General features: G+C 53.8%; 1 protein-coding gene across 7 annotated transcripts in view; it reads right to left on the minus strand.

Annotated features, from left to right (window-relative positions):
* Positions 1 to 20662, minus strand: part of DIP2 (disco-interacting protein 2) — a 191275-nt gene that overhangs the window by 86845 nt on the left and 83768 nt on the right. The window contains exon 1 of one of the 7 annotated variants that reach the window (XM_089578591.1): positions 2325 to 3114. The exons of the other annotated variants lie outside the window; for them this stretch is intronic. The gene's annotated coding sequence lies outside the window, so the exon portion shown is untranslated. Of the gene's footprint in view, positions 1 to 2324; positions 3115 to 20662 lie in introns of those variants that run through there. 7 annotated transcript variants of the gene reach the window in all.

Raw genomic sequence — 20662 nt, forward strand, 5'->3', positions numbered from 1 at the left:
TTTTGTTTGCGGCACAGACTATCATTTTCTGAGGAGAGGACACCTAACGTCAGATACAACCCAAGTCTGCAGTGAAGCTCCGCCCACATTCAGGATCACAGCACAGAATTCCTCTGAGAGAGAAAAGTAGTGCATTTTTAAAGCTTTACTTGTTAACAAAATAAGAGGCTAATCTCAAGCCAACTGCATAGATGGGGCATCGAAGATAACCTCTGCAAAATACTAGAGCCATGCGCGCCCCGAAAAGCTGCGAAAATTCAAATCAAAGCCCACTCGTTCTTTCCTTCCTTCAAAAACGGGCCCGGACCACTACTCTGAACCCCGTTGACGTCATGGGGGGTTACTTTCGCTAAACGCACTCCATTGGTGCATCGTTCTGACTGACGGGAGAAGATTCGGCGTAGCCTTGGCGTCGCGTCGTCTGCACAACGCTTTCCGCAGCGCCTTCTGTTCTGGCTCATGCCTACAAACCCGCATGAAGAAACAAAAAAAAAAACTGCGGAGGGAGCGTGCGGCGACAGCCTTGAACCCTAGCCATAAAAAGTAAAAAATAGTAAAACTGAGGCAGTTGGTTCCATCCCTGAATTACCTTTCCAATCATTGCAATAATTGTTTAAAATATAGTCTACCTTTCACAGTGCTGCAAATAACTAGTGAAATGAAGTATAGTCAAACATTAAGAAGCTCATTTTGTTTACTGCCGTGATTAGGCCAGGAGAGCAATACAGGAAGCCGCAGATTACAGTACAAGTTCTAGTAGCAAAGAAAATGACAACTCAAACACAATGTGCAGACTTGATTGAGCACTTGCGGCAGCTGTGGGAATGAGCTGGTGATCTTTCTAGTGGTAATCTTTGCATTTCTGGACATCAGTAAAAGAAAGTTGTGTACTGTAGTGTGTGAATATTCAAAAATTTCCAATTGTGAACCAAATAACCTTCTAGAATCTATAAACAAATTAAATAGTGCATATTCAAAACTATTTGAAATGAACTGAATCCGTTTTGAAGCTTTCCAATAGTTTTCAAAAACTTTTTTTTTTTAAGAAGACTGTTCAAAAACCAAGGCCCACTCCGACGCTGGACAGCACCCTGCAGCTAGCAAAGGGTAATTGTCCTATGCATATGATATTATTGAATGAAGTTAATACACCAGCTCCGGGTTCCGTGTCACTAGTGGTGATGAGGGTTGCGTTTTTTTACCACTTCAGCTTTAACTGTACGAGTTATGTTTTGCATTGTGTTCGGTTTTATGGCACATAGGCAACTCAGGACATCATGCACCAAGTTCAAGGCATAGGAAACGTTTTGTGCAGAATTTTTCAGAAATGTGAAAAATTGTCGTTAAGTGTTAAGTGTACTACTTGGTGATGACGAAGGAAAGAAATTTTTCCACTGACTAATAGCAGAAGCTTTAAAGAAGGTTGGGTAACCGCAGTGGCCATCCTTGGCTGGGCAAGGACCTCGAGGCTCTCAACCAATCAAATAACTGTACGAGTTACAGTGCTGCCGCAAGCCCATCCCTGTTTCGCATGAATATTCATTTTGTATGAACCTTCGCAGAACTAGCCAATAATCACACAAATATTCAATTCATATTTGATTCGGCTTCGGAAAAGTACTATTTGCACACCCCTAGTAATGTGAATATCATAAAGATGTCATCACATGTCGTAATAGGTCACAATGTGCATGACCTTAACCTTGGCCATTTTCGGAGACACTAATCCAGTTAAATCCATGCTAGTAGAGCGGCACTTGTGGATCAGATAGCGGTGACATTTCACTCGATATTATTCTGCACATTTTGGCTGATTGCAGCTGATCATGTACTTGACACTTGATTTCATGTGCAAAGTTTGCAGTTTAATGTCCCTTTCTGCACTGCCTAGAAGCACTCCAATGTCCTCTGGTTTCGCGCAACGGCTTTCTGCTGCGTCAGCCAGCTTGTTAACCGCTGCGAGAGCCGGAACAGCGGTTGCACCCAAGCGGCAGCAGCCACTGAAATGAGCAGGTCAGAAGGCAACTGCACTGGCGGCGTGATCACGCACCCATGCTCTCGCGCTTTAAAGGTTTTTTGTAGACGGGCATCACCGCCTAACAGAACTAGGCTAGCTGACATGCATCCGTGGATCCACAAAGTGTTTCAAGGTGCACAATGCGTTCCACAACACACGTGCCTTCTGCTTCTGTCAGTTTCCGCAACCTTTCAACCACCGATGATAAGTACACAGCACCTCCACAACGTTCAACATAATCGCGTATAATCTTGCGTCCGTCAAGCTATACCTCTCGAAATACAAAAGAGAAAAGAACAAGACATACGCAGAACAGAGGCGCGCTCTTCTCACGCGCACAGACACGAACGGTCCGACGAGACGCACCCTTGCTGGGCGACGCGGGATAGTGCACGACGCCAACTGGGCAGAGGTGCGTCATGCATTGGGCCTTAAGGAACCGGAACTCGCACTCCAGCCGCGCGTCGACAGCAGGAAGGTCGGCGACCTCCCCTCTCGGAGACAAAGTCAGGCGGTGAAAATGCGCGCTCTTCCAAAGGATGCGCCGGCACGTGACAGCTTGGCCACGCGTCATCCGGCACAGGAACTCCCAATTAGGGCGAAAGCCACGCCCATTCTTAGCGCACGTTATCATGGTCCTCCTCGCGTTAGCAACGGATCGCTGCTCGAAAAGAGCGCAGCGTAAGTGCTAGCTCCTTCAAGGACAAGACGTGCAGACGCAGACCTGTAATACCGCGCCACCACTGCATAGCAAGCGTAGCTAATAGAACTAAACACTTGATGCATCTAAACTTTCTTTTTCATGAAATGCGTCTTCGCGCACTCTGCGAAAGAGATTAGTTGTAAGGAAAAGGAGGGAGGTGCGTCATTCGCGTCGAACGTACAGTACGCTTTCTAGGTATCGAAGGGAAAAGACCTTGTCGCCACGACTGTCGTCTCGGCGAGTTTCTCTTCTTGCTCCGCTGCGAACCGCGAGCAAAGCCTCCGAACGCACGCTAACGCGAGGTCTCCTCTGCGTTGTTGACCGAGGACGGACGGTACGTGGCGTCGTGAGGCTCGGTTAAAGCTCCAACGAAACCCGGTCGACTCCACCCAACAAGCATTCTATGCCCCACGACGGCACTTACGGAGAACGTCGGAGCCATGCGCCTGTAGAGTCTGCAAACAGCCCCAAAACAAGCAAACCCTGCAGGGGCGCCGCTGGTTCCTCTCACTTGGCGTCGCGAAAAACCATAGCGCACGGGGACATCCCAACAGCGTTGTCGTGGAAGCCCTCACTGTTCGCAGAAAACAGGAAAAGGCGCGCAACCGGAGGAGCTGCCGTCGCGGCGACCGACGAAGCCGGGAAACACGTGCGCTTCAGCTGCCGCCAACACACGCGCGATCCACATGGCAGCTACAGGGAGGGGGTGACGGGCATCCACTGGCCCACAGCCGGGTGTACATAAACACCAGTGGGCTGCCGAAAAGCAAGACAAGCAAACACCCAGAGCGCGTTCGAGTTAGGGCCAAACGTGCGTGCGTGCGTTTGTTTCATGCCGACGACGCATTTCCTGTATGGCACGGCCGCTCACGAGCACACTGAAGGCGCGTTCACACCGCCGAGTCGCGGGCGTCGCGCTACTACTGGTTACGGCTGCTAGAAAAATCGCTACTTGTTTGAGGATCCGGGACAATAATGAATCGACCGATCTGCTCGGATGAACGCGCCCTAAAACGTCGGCACACAGTTATTTGGATAGAGTGTGACGTCCGCTCATATCGCGTTCTTGCGCGGAAGCTCCCCCACATTGCTGCACATACCAGGCGTCATCCAGGCGTCCTGTAAACCGGAACAGCTGCGCTACAAAGGAAGCGCGTTTTCTTCCAAGAAAGCAGTTGCTAACACTGAACAACGGTCCGCGGCGCTTTTGTATTACTCCGCTGGCCAATCGGATCGGAACAGTAAACGAAATCAGCTTTGTAATGTCTGACTCAAGGAGGTTATATTAAAACTTAATAATATAATAGTTTTAACATAACCTCCTTGGTCTGACTACATTAAACAAGGCAAGTGTCAAAATTCTACAGATCAATTTTTTTTTTCTTGTGATAATTGCTTCTTGTTTAGGTAATAAAGTCTCAACAACGGACTACTTTTTTCGTCGTGGAGGAATTCTGTGCGGCGGTCCTGAATGTAGGCAGAGCTTCACTGCAGACTTAACTTGTGTCCGACTTAAGTGTAAAAGTTTCCGCGCAACAAGCCGAGGAAACGCCGGGCTAGCGGATGCTATGCCACAGTCCAGCAGGACATCAAGCGAATGCATCAACAATTTTCATGTCCAAACGCAACATCCGCGATCGAGGCACACCGCGAGAAGGCTCTGGACCAATTTCGGTACAAATATCTCGGGGGCATGGATAAACGAAGGACAGATATACACGGAAAAGCATCAACAGCCTGTTAGAGCAAAAAGGCGAAGAGCTAACCGGGATGATGAAACATAGGGCATTATAACGTACAACAAATATGAAGTGCTGAGAGGTATTTGGAATGGAATAAAGGTGCCGGGGCTTACTTTCGGATATGCGCTTTTGTGCTTAAGGGCAGAAGTTCAGTCGAGATTAGAAATAAAAAAGACAGCTGTTTGAAGATTAGCAAAATCACAAACGAGGCAGTACAGGGGGACATGGGCTGGGCATCGTTCGAAGCACGGGAATCTCAGAGTAAAATATCATATGAAGAACGCCTGAGGAAACTGGACGCTATCAGGTGCGCAGCTAAGGTATTTAAATACTTATACAGAAAGAGCGTTGACTCACAATGGCGGAAAAGGACTAGGAAAGTAACCAGTAAGGACGGAGAAAGAAAGAGCATTAAACGACAGATAAAAAACTGATGAGGTAAAAACTGGATTAGTTCAACCGGAAAGAAGCAGAGTGTAGAATAATACCGAAATCGGAATTGGCAGATCGGGAAGAAATCGTTCTATGATTACTCAAGAGGCAGTGCCCTACTCTTTGCAGGGTGTCTTAGAACGCGCAGCTACAAAAGGTAATATAACCAAGAAGATGACATATGTGCTGTGTGTGGTAAATCTGCAGGAGCAATTGAACATCTTATTCTCGAATGTAGTCGTATCCATCCGGATGTCGATGCAGGCACAGTCACTATCCCTGGGGCCCCAGGTTTTAGAGATAACAATGGTGATGTGAGGAATCTGCGGTGGAAGTTAGCCAAATGCGATTGGAAGGCTGGTGGCTCAAAAACAGAGAGGTGACATAATGTTATAAGTGTAGAATTAAAAATCCATTTCAAGAAAATGGCGAATATATAGACCGATTTATAACAGCGTAAAAGAAATATAAAGAGAAGAATGAAAGAAAGAAAAAGCCGAGCATGGTGGCAACTACCACTACCCCGTTTCAAAGGGGGCGCTCTCTCATCCAGCCACCAATCACACGGGTACAGTCTAAACGCAGCCCCCGCTGCGGGTACAGCGATGGCATTCAACCTGCTCAAGGGGGTGCTACCACTCTGAGTTGGCTTCGTAAAGCGGCGGCTCAGGTGCGCTTTGTGATGTGTCAAGGGCGACGAGAGGTCTCGGCAAGAGCAGCCCGAGACGCCAAGAGAACTGCGACTCCCACACACGCGCCCTGCCGGGCAGCGCGGGTGCGCCGTTCGTTCGGTGGATGGCAGCGGCGTTACGCGCAGACATGGCGTCACGAGATTATTACGCTCCAGTACTATCGGAAATGGTACTACGCAATTAGTGGAGAGAAGGCCCATACGCGCGCTAAACCACCGTGCAAAAATCGGCCCGTCACTTCCTACCACGGCGGGCACAGTCGTCGACTACGAACGAACGCGGCCAGTATATTGCCACCGAACGCTGCACCAGACGAACACTGCTACCTGTGCTAAATACGAGCGCAAACGACACAGCGCTTCAGAAAAAAAAAAAAAATGGAAAAGTAGAAGCAGCGCCAAATAACTCCTCACGGGCCTGTGCACAATATGACAGGCACCTTCGCGGAGAAACATTCGAAGCACTCGAGGGAAAGTCGGTGTCCATTTCCGGTGTCCGCGGTGAGCAATTAAAACGACAGAAGAGCCGAGGGAAAACGTAAGGGTGGGGAGGCGCAACATTTCCGCCCCACCATCGCAGTCGCCGGAACCACAACGAGGAAGAAGGGCAACAACACGAGCGACCACGTCGTGCGCTGGAGACCATCCCGCGCGAGCACACACGAGCCGAGGGCAGTTGCGAGCAGCGCAGTCGAAGCTAACCCCCCACCCCCCATTTTTTTTTTTTTGCCCTTCGATGCAGCGTTAGCACGACTGCACTGCACGCAAAACGCGCGGCTTTACACACTGGCCTTCTGCGGCACCGGGTTACGGCCCCAACGTACTGCACACCGTGCTTCCACAGCCGAGCGCCTCATCCGGTTAAACAAGCACGGCCTTGCAACACAGGGCGCACACCGCCAAAGTGGTTCGGGCTGCGACGGCCAAGCTGTGCTGTGGTCGCGCCCGCCCTCTTTGGGTGATGCCTTTCTTCCGGTCGGCCCAGTGTGGTGGGCAACCTGTGTGCAAAGCAGGAAGACGGGCCGGAAGAGAAAAAGATCGTCTCGAGGAACAGGACAGAGAGGGAGAGAGAAAGCAGAAAACATAACGAGTAGGCGACACTGGAGCGTCAGCATGGAGAACAAAGGGGCGCGCTTGAGAGAAAAGGGATCCCTCTCCGCAGGGGTCGCCGGGTGGAACCTGTCCGCCGCCGCCGCCAAATGCCGTCGCTTGTTCCGGCGAGGAAACGCGCTTCCGCGGATGGGAACCACATGCACTTCCGGGCAAGGGGGCAAACAACGAGCGCTTGACAACTCACGCCGCCTCTCGTCGCTGCTACCGGAGCCACAAAGAGCATTTCATTACGAGCTGCGAAATTCGGCGTAATTAGAGCGCGCTGTTAATGTCCGCGCTGCCGCGATTGTAAAGCCGAGGGGCCAGCGACGAGTAAGACGCATAGGCGAGTTGATCTGCGAAAATTAGAGCTGGTATAAAGGCGTCCTCCCCACCCACTGGCGACACCGATAAAGTCCTCTCACTTCACGCAGCCTACTGGGTCAATCATCGGGCTGGTACAGCGGCATTAAATGTTACGACACAGACTGGTTATGCTGGGAATGAACTGTATACAAGCGGACAGTGGACGGGCGTTCGGAGAGTGAAAAGCAACCCCCCCCCCCCCCCCCCCCTCACCGCCGCATAAGTGAAGTCACGATGCGTGAGGCTCCGCATCAACCGCAGGCCAAGAATGGGCACTACACTGCACACTGAGCGCTCTGCTGCAACACCCTTGGCTCACGGAAGCGTCCGAAGGTACCGATGTCCCTCTTGCTAGCATTTCGCCCTTATCGGAACGGAGTCGCCGAGGTCGCAGTAGAGACAGCAAAGCCGTAAAAGGGCATACCGCGAAGCGAAGAGTCATACGCGCACGAAGAAGCGCCTACACATTTTTTTTCTTCATTTTTTCTATTCCTGCAGACGGAAAAGGAACAGGCGACGCGGAAGTGCGATTAATGCAACGTCTGCGCTGACGCCGCTCCCAACACCCACGGCTTCACGCCCGAACTCGGAGAAAAGCACGGGTAAAGGGAAAGGAGTCCCTGCCTCGCGAAGGTATTGCAACTTTAAACGGCACGCGAGGGAGTCGCGGCGCCACTTTCCGCAGCGCCAGAGACAAAAAAAAAAAAAAGGCAGAGAAGAAGAAATGAAAGGAGTGCGAAAGAGGGCGGTTAGCAAGTTTTCAGCTGGACGCGGCTCCGGAAATTGCGAGAGTCCACGTTGCGGTCGCAGACGGGCGGCGCTTTTCCGGACCGTAAATACCTGGAAATTACGCCCGCCGCGCCATCGCGGCGCGTTCATCGCGGCGAACAACAGGAAGCAAGGGAGTCACCGTGTCTTGAAGCCGGCCTTTGCGGCACACGCAACACAGCGGTGGACGGACTGTGGCAGCAGAAGCAGGGCTGCAAACTGTTCAGCACTCAGCTGAGAGCATCACCAGTCACACCGCGTGCTCTCGACAAACACGCGCGTCCTCAACCCCAGGTTTCGCTCACGCATCCCGCTCAGTGATGCCGCCACCACCATGCGGCAGTTGCAACCCGTCCACTTGGGTAACACTAAAGTAAAATGAAGAAGCGATGTAAATACAGAAAGAAAGCACGTTGGTCACTAATCCCCCTCCTCCTCCCCTTACACATCTTTCACTTCTGAGCCTTTCTTGCAGAGGCCCTTGCTTGAAGAGACGTCTCGGGCTCGTCACAAATGTGGCTCAGGCGCCTTGAGGCGAAATGTGGTCAGCATCCCAAAGTACACATGCAAACCAGGCACAACGGGACCGCGCATATGGCGCGGGGTTTCCGGGCGCGCGTGCGAGTTCTGCGAGGGGCATGCACGCACTCCCGCCCAGAGGCCGCCACTGTTTACACAGGACGCCCCGCGGGAAGCCCCGCTCTCTCCATGCCCTCCCTCTGCCTCGTCGCTGAGCGCTCGCGCAGCGTTTCTAACCACGAGTTGGCCCGGCGCAGCGAATTTCGGATCCGTCGCAGCTAGCCTTTGGCCTAGAATACGGACTCGAAACGTCCAGAAAAGATGCTTCCATTTCAACACGTGCGTAACAAATGACACTTGTGCCGAACTTATGATTATATTTCTCACCGTTAAAGTTTTTTTCTGCGATTTTGCTCAGTAGGGTGCTGTTACGCATGTTTTTTTCTCTCGATCCAGGGCACATATGCATGCATGCACCAGCAGATAACACGTCTCATGGTTTTTTTTTTCCTATTCTCGTCATCGCGGCGAATATCTCGCTTGAGCGCAGTAAATGTGCGGTGCGCGAATTGCGAATTCCCCCCCCCCCCCCCCCCCCTAAAAAAAAAGCATCGTTCGGACCAAGCCTTCCATAATGACCGTCCGTCCGCTGAGTCCCCCGCTGAGAGCCTCAGGTTAATAATCCGCAGCTTCTGACCCACCTCCTGCATCACATGACCGATACGACCGAATAAACTTCTGGGCGCGTTCAGCGAGTCGACCTTCCCAGGTTTCCGGCTGTCGCGGAACACGGCGCGCGACGTTATCAGGGCGCGATGCTGCTGGAGAACGCGTCGGCACGCACCCAGCCATGGAACGCAAAGCGAGGCTTTTCAGGAATAGCTGACCCACGACAGAAGCGCCGGTGTGCACTATAACTCACTGTAACTCCGCAAACCTAATGCGAAACCATTGTCGCTCTTCTACGGTACCTCATCTTTGAGCGCCAAGAACCCCTTTACCCCGAAGAAGGGCGAAACTCGCAGAGGCTGGCACAACGGAGTCGATGAGCGCTCAGGTACGGTTGCCTTTCCCTTGGCGTCTGAGGGGCCCTTGGGAAACACCGGCCGCACCCTACCGCGCACGGCCTGTACGTTTATGGCCATCGCCAGAGCGATACGGCACTTATAAACAAATTCATACACGAGGCCGAGCCGAGATCACGTTCGAAGATATGCTAATGCCCGGGTCGAGATCTCGGCCGGAACTCGGCAGTCAACAATGGGCCGCCAAGAGACGGTCGCGATGTATAATACGAAGACAACTGACCCAAAGTCATTATACGCATTTCACGTTCTACAGCTGACGGGCTACCAGGCTCCCTTGGTTGGCCGTGTCTGCGATCCGAAATGTATGCGACACTCCCTAACGGTGCGGGTCTATAAACGCCGCACACGTCTCCTCCGCCGACGTCCTCCATCGGCGGTGCCCCGGAGCAGTTTGGACGGACGGAACTGCGCGGCGATTACGCGCCGGCCACGCACCAACGCACGCAGCATTGTTCGACGGGACAAGCGCCCGTAAAGAAAATGCAGCCTCGGCAAACGAAGCAGCAGCGCTCTCGTGAGCGTGCGCACAATATATACGAGGCCCGTGTGTATTCACGCTAGCTTATGCGGAACGGCTGCTTCGCAAGAACGCCAATCTGAGATCAGAGACGAGCGGGTGCGAGAGCTGCAGTCGAGAAAAGAAACTTCAACCAGGCACGGCGCCCAAAACGTGCGAAAGATTGGCGCCAACTTCCGGGCGTTTCGGGCCATGCATGGACCGCGCCGCCGAGTTCAGCTCCACAGGTACCGCTATACTATAGTAGCCCCAAAAAATGCGCACACGGAAAGGACTGAAGCAAGGCTCGCCGATAAAATGCGGGAGTTTTCTTGCACTCCACGTATAGCTCAAGGCACACACATCTGTTAGCTCTCGTTGATTCTGAACAGAATGGCGGAATAGGGGGACAGATAGAATGGGAAAAGCGGAGCTTCTCAGACAAAGTTCATTTCAAGTAACAATCCTTCGGTACAAACAAGAGTTCATCAAACTGACTGCCAACGAATGAAAGCTTTTCTCAGAAGGTTTACAATACCAGCCTCAGTCCGGGATCAACACAACCCGCAGGTTTCCGAATCAAAACCACGTGAGCTGCGCGTGGACGCAGAAGTAAGCCTCTCTTTCTTTCCTGTAAGCAGCCATGGGCCAGATCATCCTCTGCTGCGCCGGTCTTGCCCGAGAGAAAAAAAACCACGCGGCCGGCACAGTGGCGCGATCAGAAGACACGAAAGGAGTGAGAGAGAGCACAAACAAAGCAAGCTATGAAATTACAGATGCAGCATTTCCCGCCAACATTGTGAGAAGCAGCCTTCCAAATCCGTCAACCGGTGCAAATACCCCCCTATTTTACCAACGAACAGAAAACGAGGAGAGGCCCAGAAAGAGGACGCCAACACAAGACGGAGAAAAGGCGAGAGCGTGCCTTTTGTTGTCCGATCGGGAACGATGCGCGGCACTAACAAGGAACGCTTTCATCTTCGTTCTTTCTCGCCCCTGCTTGCCTGCCCTCCTTTTGGACGGCCTCATCCATTAGCTTGCTTCTTGGAGAGTTCGTATTAACGCCCAGGATTATCGAGAGGCAATGCGATACTAAGGACCCGCATCGAGAATATTGATGGGCTAAGGATCCGCGCGATCAACATGGCCAAAGTCCAGAAGATTCATAGCTGCGCTAACTATAAAGCACAAGAGTGTGGTACGTAAATGGGATACTGCTTAAGTTGTATGTCACTTGGCCAAGTGGGTCTGCGAGTCCTCGCTAAGTGCAAACTGTGAGGTCATTCGCTTGACAGGCCGCCGCGCTACGCTCGGCGGCTTTTAAGCGATACACTATACGACATTACACGGAGGTGTATTCGTTTCGATCCGGAAATAGGTCACTGTTTATCGGAAACATGAGGATTCGGGACTAATGAAGCGAGTGGACAGAAAGTGCGAATTTTTACTCGACTGAAGGCGTAAGCCGTCGGGCATTATGGTACCATGGTAAAAAGTGCGCCCCGGTATACCGTGGTCGCCTCCAGCAAAAGTTGCGCACGTGCAGACTAGTCAGCGGTACATCGGTGACGGTAGCACGGTACACAGTATGCTAGAGGCCTCCAATGCTGCCAACACTAGGGTCGAGGTACCCTGGCAGCTTCTACAGTGGCTCCGGCTCGTACGGGAAACAAGGTCAACGACAGCTGCTGGTGTCCGCAGACAAGAAGCCCGCCATCAGCGACGCGACGACTACGCCGCCATGAAGTAGCCAGTGGGTCCCCGTCGCAATTATTGGCCGGCAGCTTATCTCGCGCAGCCGGTCTGCGCGCCCGTTGTCGGGGACAACGACCCTCCAAAAGATGAACACGATAAACGGCCGAGGAAGGCTGCTCCGCGCGAGGCCACCATAGTGTTGCACAGTGCGGTTGCTGTCTGTCCTGCTTGACCCTCGGCCACCTGGAGTGAACCACCACTTCATTTCTATTTCGTTCTTCACCCAGCCTTTGCGCAACGAACGCCGGAACCCTCCCCGTTTCTCAGTCCTCCGCGTGCACCAAGATCAGACGCCCCCAGATGCCAAACACTATTGCCTCGGTCTCCTTCCAGGGCAGGAAGCGACGGGAAGCAAGAGTTTTCCCAGGTTAGATCAGAGCGGAGAAGAAAGCCGACTCCACTACACTGGGCGGAAGTCATTCAATCTACAGCGTCAGCTCAGCAAGTAAAAAGAAACTAACCAGTCGCAGGTGCGAATACAATGGAAACTGCTCTGCCAAGGCAAGCAGAGAAGCTACACAGCAGATGGGGGCGATGCGGAAGCTCGACTGTAGCCACATTCTGCCACTGCCGCATCGAGACAGTGCGCCCTCGTGCCAGGAACCACCGTTTCAGCGCGAAGCGTCCGGAGGCCTCAGTTTCGAGACAGCCGCCGCGCCGCAAGCTTCTAACAGCCGTCGCGACGCAGACACGACCCGAATTAGGGACGGGGCTCGCCCCCCGTCGAGGCCTGCCGCAGCGCGTGCAGCGAACGACCCCTCCCCATGAGCATCCGTCCGCCAACGGCCAATAAAACCCTGGGCGGAGGCGGCGCGGGGGACAAGGCATGTTTACAAGGAGGGGGGCAGAAGCGCTGCCTGGAGAGCGTCACCCGCCGGCAGACAACGGGGCCCTGCGCCAGGAGCGCGGCCGACAAGGGGACCGCGTGCTCGGCGCGCGACTGGCTCGCGGGGTCGCCTAAGACTCGCGCCTCGCATTTACGGGCGCCGTCTTGGGACACAAAGCAGAACAATACACGGCCAACCAGCGGACGGGATTGGCTGGCGAGTCAATCACCGAGGCCCGCTGGCTCAAGTACTGATGCATAGGCGTTTCTGGGGTCTGTGTCAACGTGAATTCCTTGAAAGTTGGCGAATGAAGATGTTACCGCAATACTGGCGTCAACGTATTTTCGTCGCGGTGAATGAAAAAATGTGAGCGAGGAAGCAAACGAAAATAAATACAACCTCGGGCCCGTCTTTCGGTGAGTGGTGTATAGTGGACAGGCACAAATTAGCGCATCTTAACGACAACACCAATAGCGAAAACGCGAGTAACAAACCCGTCTTAAAGCGAGCACACGCCCTGTGGAACTTGAACAGTTAAAAACACTGCTGGAGTAACAGGTTTTTCAATCGTGGCGTTCATCGCTCTCACAGTTTCCAACCTTTCGCGCCACATACTCCAAAAGCGATCTTCCAACACCATTAGTAACGCGTAGTCATCATCAAACGCTACAACTGGTCCGCGGCACCAGCGACCGTGCATAAAGGTGTCGAAGAGTGAACGGCCTAGCCTGGTGGCAATGAGCGGCTGTACGAGCATATATCCGGCACTTCGAGCGCAGAGGGTGCGCGAACGGCCTCAAAGGCGCCGACGGGCTTTGTCGCCTGGCTTCGCTTGCCAAGAGAGGCGATAACAACCTCCGCCGCCTCCAAACGAAGCGAGTCGAGAAGCAAACAGATTTCGGCACTGCGATCACGATGGCAGTCAATGCTTCTAAATAGCCTGGAAATCCTAGGCTTCGGAAGTGTGGGAACGAGCCTCATCTCACGTTCGACCGATCTAGAACGCTGATGATGAAGTGACACACGCTGGACATCCCCACTCGACTCACTGACGGCTTCTCGACTTCCCCCGGCTTTACTGAATAACGTAAATACAAAAGTAGAATAAATTTTTATTCCACTGCGCTAGCACACAGTTCTCAAAACACGCTCACCCCTACAGCCACGTAAGCGTAACTCGAAGCTTTCAAAGCGTTAACTCGGATGTTAGAAAAAAAAAAAAACGAGAACACAAGGAAAAAATAGCAATAAGGAGGAAAGCGGTAGGTACAGATCATGCGGCGAGATCACCGTATATCCAGGAGCGGTTTACTCGTTACCAGCGAGGTCATTAAACGATCCTGGAAAGCAAGCTCCCCTATAGACAGTCGCACTCGGTCGACTGACTGCAGACGTGCCCCCTCCCCTCCCCCCTCCAGATTTGCCCTAGACCCAGTTTCGGAGCTGCATATTTCCAGCGGACTGGTTCCAGAGTAGTTGCCGATGAATCGGCTTGAATCTGCAACGGGGACGTTCAAAGCTGAGACAGCGCAATTACCCTGGCTGTTCGGCAGGCGCGAACCACGGGAAAGCAAAACCACCCAGATGCAGAGGCGCTCGAAGCTGTAGGAATGTCAGCCCGCATAAAGATACCAAAGAGAAAGGCAGAGAGAGAGAGAGAGAACGAGGGGGACGAATACCCCAAAGTGCGAGATGGGCCCGCTTGACTTCGTAGTGCAATCTAAAAAGCAGCTAAATGCTTGAAAGAAAAAAAAAAGAAAGTGCACCGGTGACAAGACGAAAGCGGAGGGCAGTTCAAAAGAGCGCCTTGGAGTGAAACGTTATGCCCAGGCGAATTTTATTTTCGATCCGATCGCGCAATACTTGAAGCAACAGGTGCGTGTAGCCCCAGCATCTCCTCCAAGGAGCAAGCAGGGCAGGCCCCCTCTAATGCATGTGCAGGGAAGAGCCACGGGCGCGCCCAGCGAGGCCTGCTACCACGCATCTCCCTTGCAAATGGGCCAGCACCGACAGAGCGGCAACCAGGGGCGCCCCTGCAGCCGGGCTTCGGAAAACAGTTCCCTGCAGCAGGGGATGAAGAAAAAGGACTGAACTTTCAAAGCGACCCCCCCCCCCCCCCCTTCAACGCTGCCTCACACGGCATCGCGCACCCAAGGGCGAAGCAGCGCGACCTTCCAGGGCAGGCGGGAAGGTGTCGCGGCTCTGCGCGCACGTAGGCACCGGCGTTGAATCGGCACGCCCGCCGCTCGACGACGAGGGAAAGGTCGTCGTCACTGGCACGGGTGGAACCCTCAATACGACTTTGCTGCAGAGGTCCTCAACCCCCACAGCAACGACATAATTCCATCGCAAAATAAATGCCGCGACGGTGTCAAAAAAGAAACGAACGGATTTTCTGCATTGCGTAAACCTGGCACTGACAAATAGAAAAGTCCTCTCAAACAGCGCCGACCGCACTGCACCTCGCTAACGTCGAAACGGTAGTTTTCACTCACTTCGTGATGGGATATTCAAAGCGTGCGCTGAGCAGCTTACACAAGCAGGCGCGCAAAACGCTTCTTCGCAACGCAGTGACCGCGTTGACAGCCCAGAACAAAACCGGCTGTCACCGCGAAAAAGAAACCAGCGTCGGGGACCGCATGCCTTCGCGTTCCGAGTCAAAAAGGCACAAGTACAAGCGGTACTACGCGGCGAGCACGATACCGGACAACCAATCAGTACCCAAGCGCTGACCGCAGCTCAGGTGACGGCTCTACAGCGTCGCAAGCCAGAACAGGCCGCCGGATTCGAAGCGCGCCCGCCACGAAGCAATCGCAAACGGCATCGGCGGCGATCAACGCAACGGCCGCCGCGAAAACCATGGAACGCCTTGATCGCCACTCCGCCGGCTCGACGGCACTGCGCGGTTGCCGGATTTGCATGCAGCCCGGCTAGAAGAAATCGGGGACCTTTTCCTTCCATTTGTTCGCCGCAGCGCCCGAAGAGGAAACCAGTTTCGAGGTGACAGCGCAGCCCCGGCGGCAGAACAAAGGGGCGCGATTCCCTGCGAGCACCCCGCGCTCCCTTGCCGTCGAGGGCGAAACAAAAGCCGCGCATAAAATTTAGGACGCGCCCGTCCTCCGACCCCAATGACCGATCGGCGGGAAACTGCCGTTCGAGGAGACACAAGGAAGCTGCGAAGAAAAGCAGGCATAGACGTGCGCGGCCCATCGTTCACAATGTGCTTCCGGCCCAGCTGTTCACCCGTGTCATCTGCATGCTCGTCATACTATGGCGTCATCGTGCGTGCAGTATGCGCGAGGCCGGTGGGTCGACTATGGTAAATTAGATGCCCACGGCAAGAACAAAACTCGATGCCTCTGTGAGCGACCCGAAATTGATACTGCTGCTTGTCAACCGAACAAAAAAAAAACTACAGGGCACACTTAAGCTCCGCCTTAAGAGTATGACGCGATAGCGAAATTAATTCCCAGATGTTCAGAGGGTCATTCTCTACTTTACAATCGTAGATCCCTGGGAGTTCACATGCCCCTCCTAGCGCAGTGGTGCAAAGCTTAAACGATGTACCACTGCCTGCGATGGCAGGCGCTCCCAGAGGTGGATTTTGTGCGGTCCAGGTTGGTATTACAAACGACCAATCAGCTCTCCCGAAAGTCATGTTGCACACACGGCGATACTCGGCTTTACCTATCGGAGTGAAGCTATAGCTTCAAAACAACAAAAAGACACTGTTGTGACTGCGGCCCTGTGGCAGGCCGCAGCAGCCCCTGCTGTGCGAGACGCGCCAGGGGGGTCGAACACGTCCGGAAGCAACTCGGAGAAAACACACGCGAAGTATCGCCTCACAAAACTTCGCCGAACAGAAGCCCCAAAAGCATCGTGCACGGTGATGGAGCCCACCAGTGAGCACAAAGATCAACACAACGCTTCAGCGAAGGTGAACAACCTGTTACACAGTGCAAAAGAGGCGACAGGGCGGTTATACAATAAATAACGCCACAAAATTTCAAGCACAGACAGACGTGCACTTCTGCATCAGAGGTGAGCCAAATGCAGTAGGCCTAGCACACCAAAAGTGCGCCGAAAACAGTCCGAACTGCCACGTAATTCTGACAGCATGCAACGGCCGACGACGGATGTAATTAGGTCAGGACGTTGGCAAGGCGCAGCAGAGGAGGAAACGACGCGCTGCTTTCTCATTATCCCCTCGAATCGGCACAATACTAGCCGACCAAAATAGTGCTGATGGATGCAATGCTGTAAATGCGCCGAGTACGGCGGTCGAGGAAGAAGTAAACTAACAGAGGGCAGGACACAGTCCGACGTCAGCCTCTTCTCACTCCGGAACACGTGAAGCCACCAGTACATACGAGACTAGGGAGATGCCGATGATGACCACGCAAATAATAAGCCACCAACTGGGCATGGCTAGCACGACGTTCGCTTGAGCACAAAAAGGATGCTCGGTGGCCGGCGCGTTGTTGGGACGTTTGACATGCGACAGAGCGGGGAAGGCGGACACTTTCTTGCGCTAGCGTTGCCCTTGAAGAGCGCGCCGCGGTCAGCGGCCCAACGAGGACACCTGGAAGGAAAAGATCCCCGGCCACTGTCGCCCTTGGAAGTAGGCGACCCTGTTACGCCCCACCTTCGCGCCAGCGGAAACAACGCCGCGAGCACCGATGATGAAGCGACGGGGTTGCCCGTCCGGCAGACTGCCCCGAACCAGTTCCGCGCAGCCCCACTGACGACACGGGCGCGAAATGGGCCGAATACGGCGTGGATGTGCCCTTCGGTGCATACTGTACGCGGTAGCTGCGCTCACCTGCGCAGCACGTACCGGTCTATGTCCGCGCGAGTTCGTCCTCCAAAGCAAGGCAGCAGTTACGCTGATTCAATGAAGAAAGAAAAAAAAAATTGGTGGGGACACATGAGCTCCGCCTTAAGGGTATGACGCGATAGCGTAATGGGTTAATGCCAAAATACGTCGAACTGACCATTCTTGACTTTAGATTAATACATCTCTGCGACCGGTGGGGCTTGTACGACCCAGATTGCTCTTCCCGAGCAACCTCTCGCGACCAATCATAAATTTAACTGACACGTGCCACGATGGTCAGTTTGCTCATTCGAGAGTATATAACCGGTGTTTTTTTCAAATAAACTTTCAGTTAGTAGCGCTTGTCCCGGTCTTTCCTTCTCTGTCTTTGTTCCTCGTCGCAGTGCTGGTGAAGTTGTGAAGATGTACCAACTAGCTCAGATCACGGTTTTGCTTCAGTTTGATCACAATTCGGTGGGCAGGTTGTGATGACGTCACAAGGTCACATGACCTAGGTGGCCCAAGTAGGTTGCTTCTCCGGGGATTTTTCGCGCCCAAAGCCGAAAACGCCGGATCTTCTGCAGAATGGGAGCCCCAACGCTACCGCGTTAAAAAGGTAACAGAGGCACAGCCATCGAAATGGGGCCAAGTGCAATAGATGCCTCACTGTATTGTACGTGGGGTTTAACGTCCCGAAATGACACAAGGGAGGCCATGAGCGACGCCATTATACAGCTCCGCATTAATTTAGACCGCCTGGGGTTATTCAACGTGCGCTCCGGGATTCAGTCCCGCCGCCTATAGGCATCAGCAGTCGAACGCACAGTGGACCATCGCTGCGCTGCGGCTACCTCCGGCAGCATTCGTGCTGCGAACGGAGTGCTATCGGTCACTGGAAACCATGTACATGGAAACAGATGGAAACCATGCACATACGGCAACACCACGGCCAAATTACCAAACACGAACTAGCCAGCCGAGTACTGATGCCAGACATACACGATTCCATTTGATTGCGCCGCCATGCATGCTCGCGTGCTGTTGCGGCGCAGAGGCCGATACCTGAAGCGCCAGTTGTGCATGCACAAATAAGGCGGCGACACGAGGGGAGAATGGTCCGAGGCTACGGTTGGAGAGTCTGCCTTCAGGACAAAAGCCAAGCTCGTGTCAACGACCCACCGAATCGCGACGGCTGCAATGAGTGAAACGACGGTGGCGGCCGACCAAAGAAACGAGGCGAGCGCGCAGACGAAAAGAGGCACGCTAGGGGCATATAAACAAATCGCAGACAGGAGAGCCGCGCGGTGCGAGTGTATACACACTGAAAATAACGACTGGCGACAGACACGCGAGAGCCCTCGCCAAAAGTGGCTCTCCCCCGCGACGAACGCCGCCGCCTGCCTCCTCGGCGGCGCAAAAACAAAAGAGGCCGCGCGATGCGGGAGGAAGGGGAATGCGAGTCAACACGCGTGCGGGCAGCAGGGGTCGACTCTGGTCAGGATCGGACGAAGGGCTGAGCCAAGACCCAGTTCTTCCACTGCGCCGGGTCACGCAACCCGCCCGCGGCACGCCACGACAAGAGCGGCGGCGCCGGCGGACAAATGGGAGGCTTGTGGCCGACGTCCGCCTCTCCCCGACCAAGAAAACGAAGGAACAAAAGCTCCAATGGACACCCGGCCTTCGATCGTTTAAGCGCACGGTGGCCAGAGGCAAGGTGCGCCCGCTTCTTTGGCACGAAAATGGGGCCAGAGAGCGCGCTTTCCTCCCGCGAGCGCGAGATGCTAAATGCAGGCAATGAATGGCGGCAGCGTCAATAACCCGGTAACAGTGCATGCACGGACACCCGGCTAGCGATGCTGACCGTAACGCTCGAACCACAACGCCTCCGCGGCCTTGCGACTTACGGAAACAACAGGGTGCGTGCCAAGCATTCTGAAACAAGCATTCCCTCTTCAGTCAGCTGCCTCTCATACCAGGGCCAGCGACTGCTCGCTAACTAAGCCCTGACGCCACGGGCCAACCATGATGACATTGAACAGGGGAAAGAATCGCTACAAAATACAGCCCCAGCCAGACTTGAAATCGAGCTGAGCAGTAGGCAAACAATTCTCTTTCTGAGTTGGCCCCCTTTCGACAAGTCGGAATGCACAGGCGCAGTAACGACCGAAGGCAGCTGAGACGAGCAAGGAAGCCACTGAAACAGTCTGGAAGGTTTCTGTCGTGTACTGTAAGAAGCATTTCTGAATAAACAGAATCTGCGCGAAATGTATAATTATTTTATTAGATTAGAATGTGTAGCAAGACACACTGCCGACAGCAGATGAATGATCTTGTTCGTTTGTCTGCTACCCCACCTCGTACAAAGACCACAAAGAACTGGGGGGACCGTGCCCTGGCGACCATCTCCTCGAGAAAAAAGCACAGCCAGCCACCACTGATATCGACCGCAAAGGTCGTACGACCCGACCAGCACACACCTCGAGGCTGCTAAGGTGCGACCTGAACGCGCCACTGAACGGGTCCTTATCGCACGGGACGAAGAAAAACTCCGCCCGCCTTGCTCGGGCAGCCGTGCTTCGTGCATGCACGCGGAACCTGTTTCACATCACGAGAGGGTGCGTTTACTTCTAGGAAGCGGAATTAAGTAAACAATCACACAAAGTGGTCTTAAAACGCACAGCGCCGTATTTAAATAAGTTCGCCGCTCTTCTTTTGTTTTACTATAGGACACCGCATGCCGAAGCGCCACTCGGCCCAGTTAGGAACGGTTAGTCGCCGTTGCCTCACTGAATCGGTTATACGGCGTTCCGTTAAAAAAAATATCGGGAGGTATATTTACAAGCAAGCAAGCCAGGCAGTTTAGCGGAACACCGAGCGGTTCCTTGAAGCGCGTCCTGTAACGATTTCAGCCCTTACCAACCGTTCTATTTTATTTTTCTTCGTAGCGAGCAAGACCGGCGCCGCTGCAGACTTGCGCGCGGAAGCAGTGCAGGATCCCACGGGGCGATTACGCCTTCGAAGGAAGAAGCCATACGGGCGTCGGAATGCGATTGCCGGAACGAGGTTGCATCACCACGGCGATGCCTCGCTCGGGGGCCACCCAGCGTCACAGCGTTCTAATAGGAATCCGGGAGGAACGGCGGCCAGGACACGGCGCGGTTCGGCACTGCCGGACTCCGCCGCTTTCGGCACCAGGCTACCACAAAGGATCCGCAGACGTTGCGCCTCGGCAGCTTCAGGGGGAGGAGAACGTCCCATTCAAGCTACAGCACGCACGCAAGCCTACACTCCTGAGGCACACATCAGCGGCCATGCCTAGAAATCCGAGCATGACGCCGACAAGAGCCGCG

This window comes from Amblyomma mixtum, chromosome 3 (genome assembly GCF_055824585.1).
Source record: "Amblyomma mixtum isolate Tamu chromosome 3, ASM5582458v1, whole genome shotgun sequence".
In the NCBI taxonomy this organism is placed as follows: Eukaryota; Metazoa; Arthropoda; class Arachnida; order Ixodida; family Ixodidae; genus Amblyomma; species Amblyomma mixtum.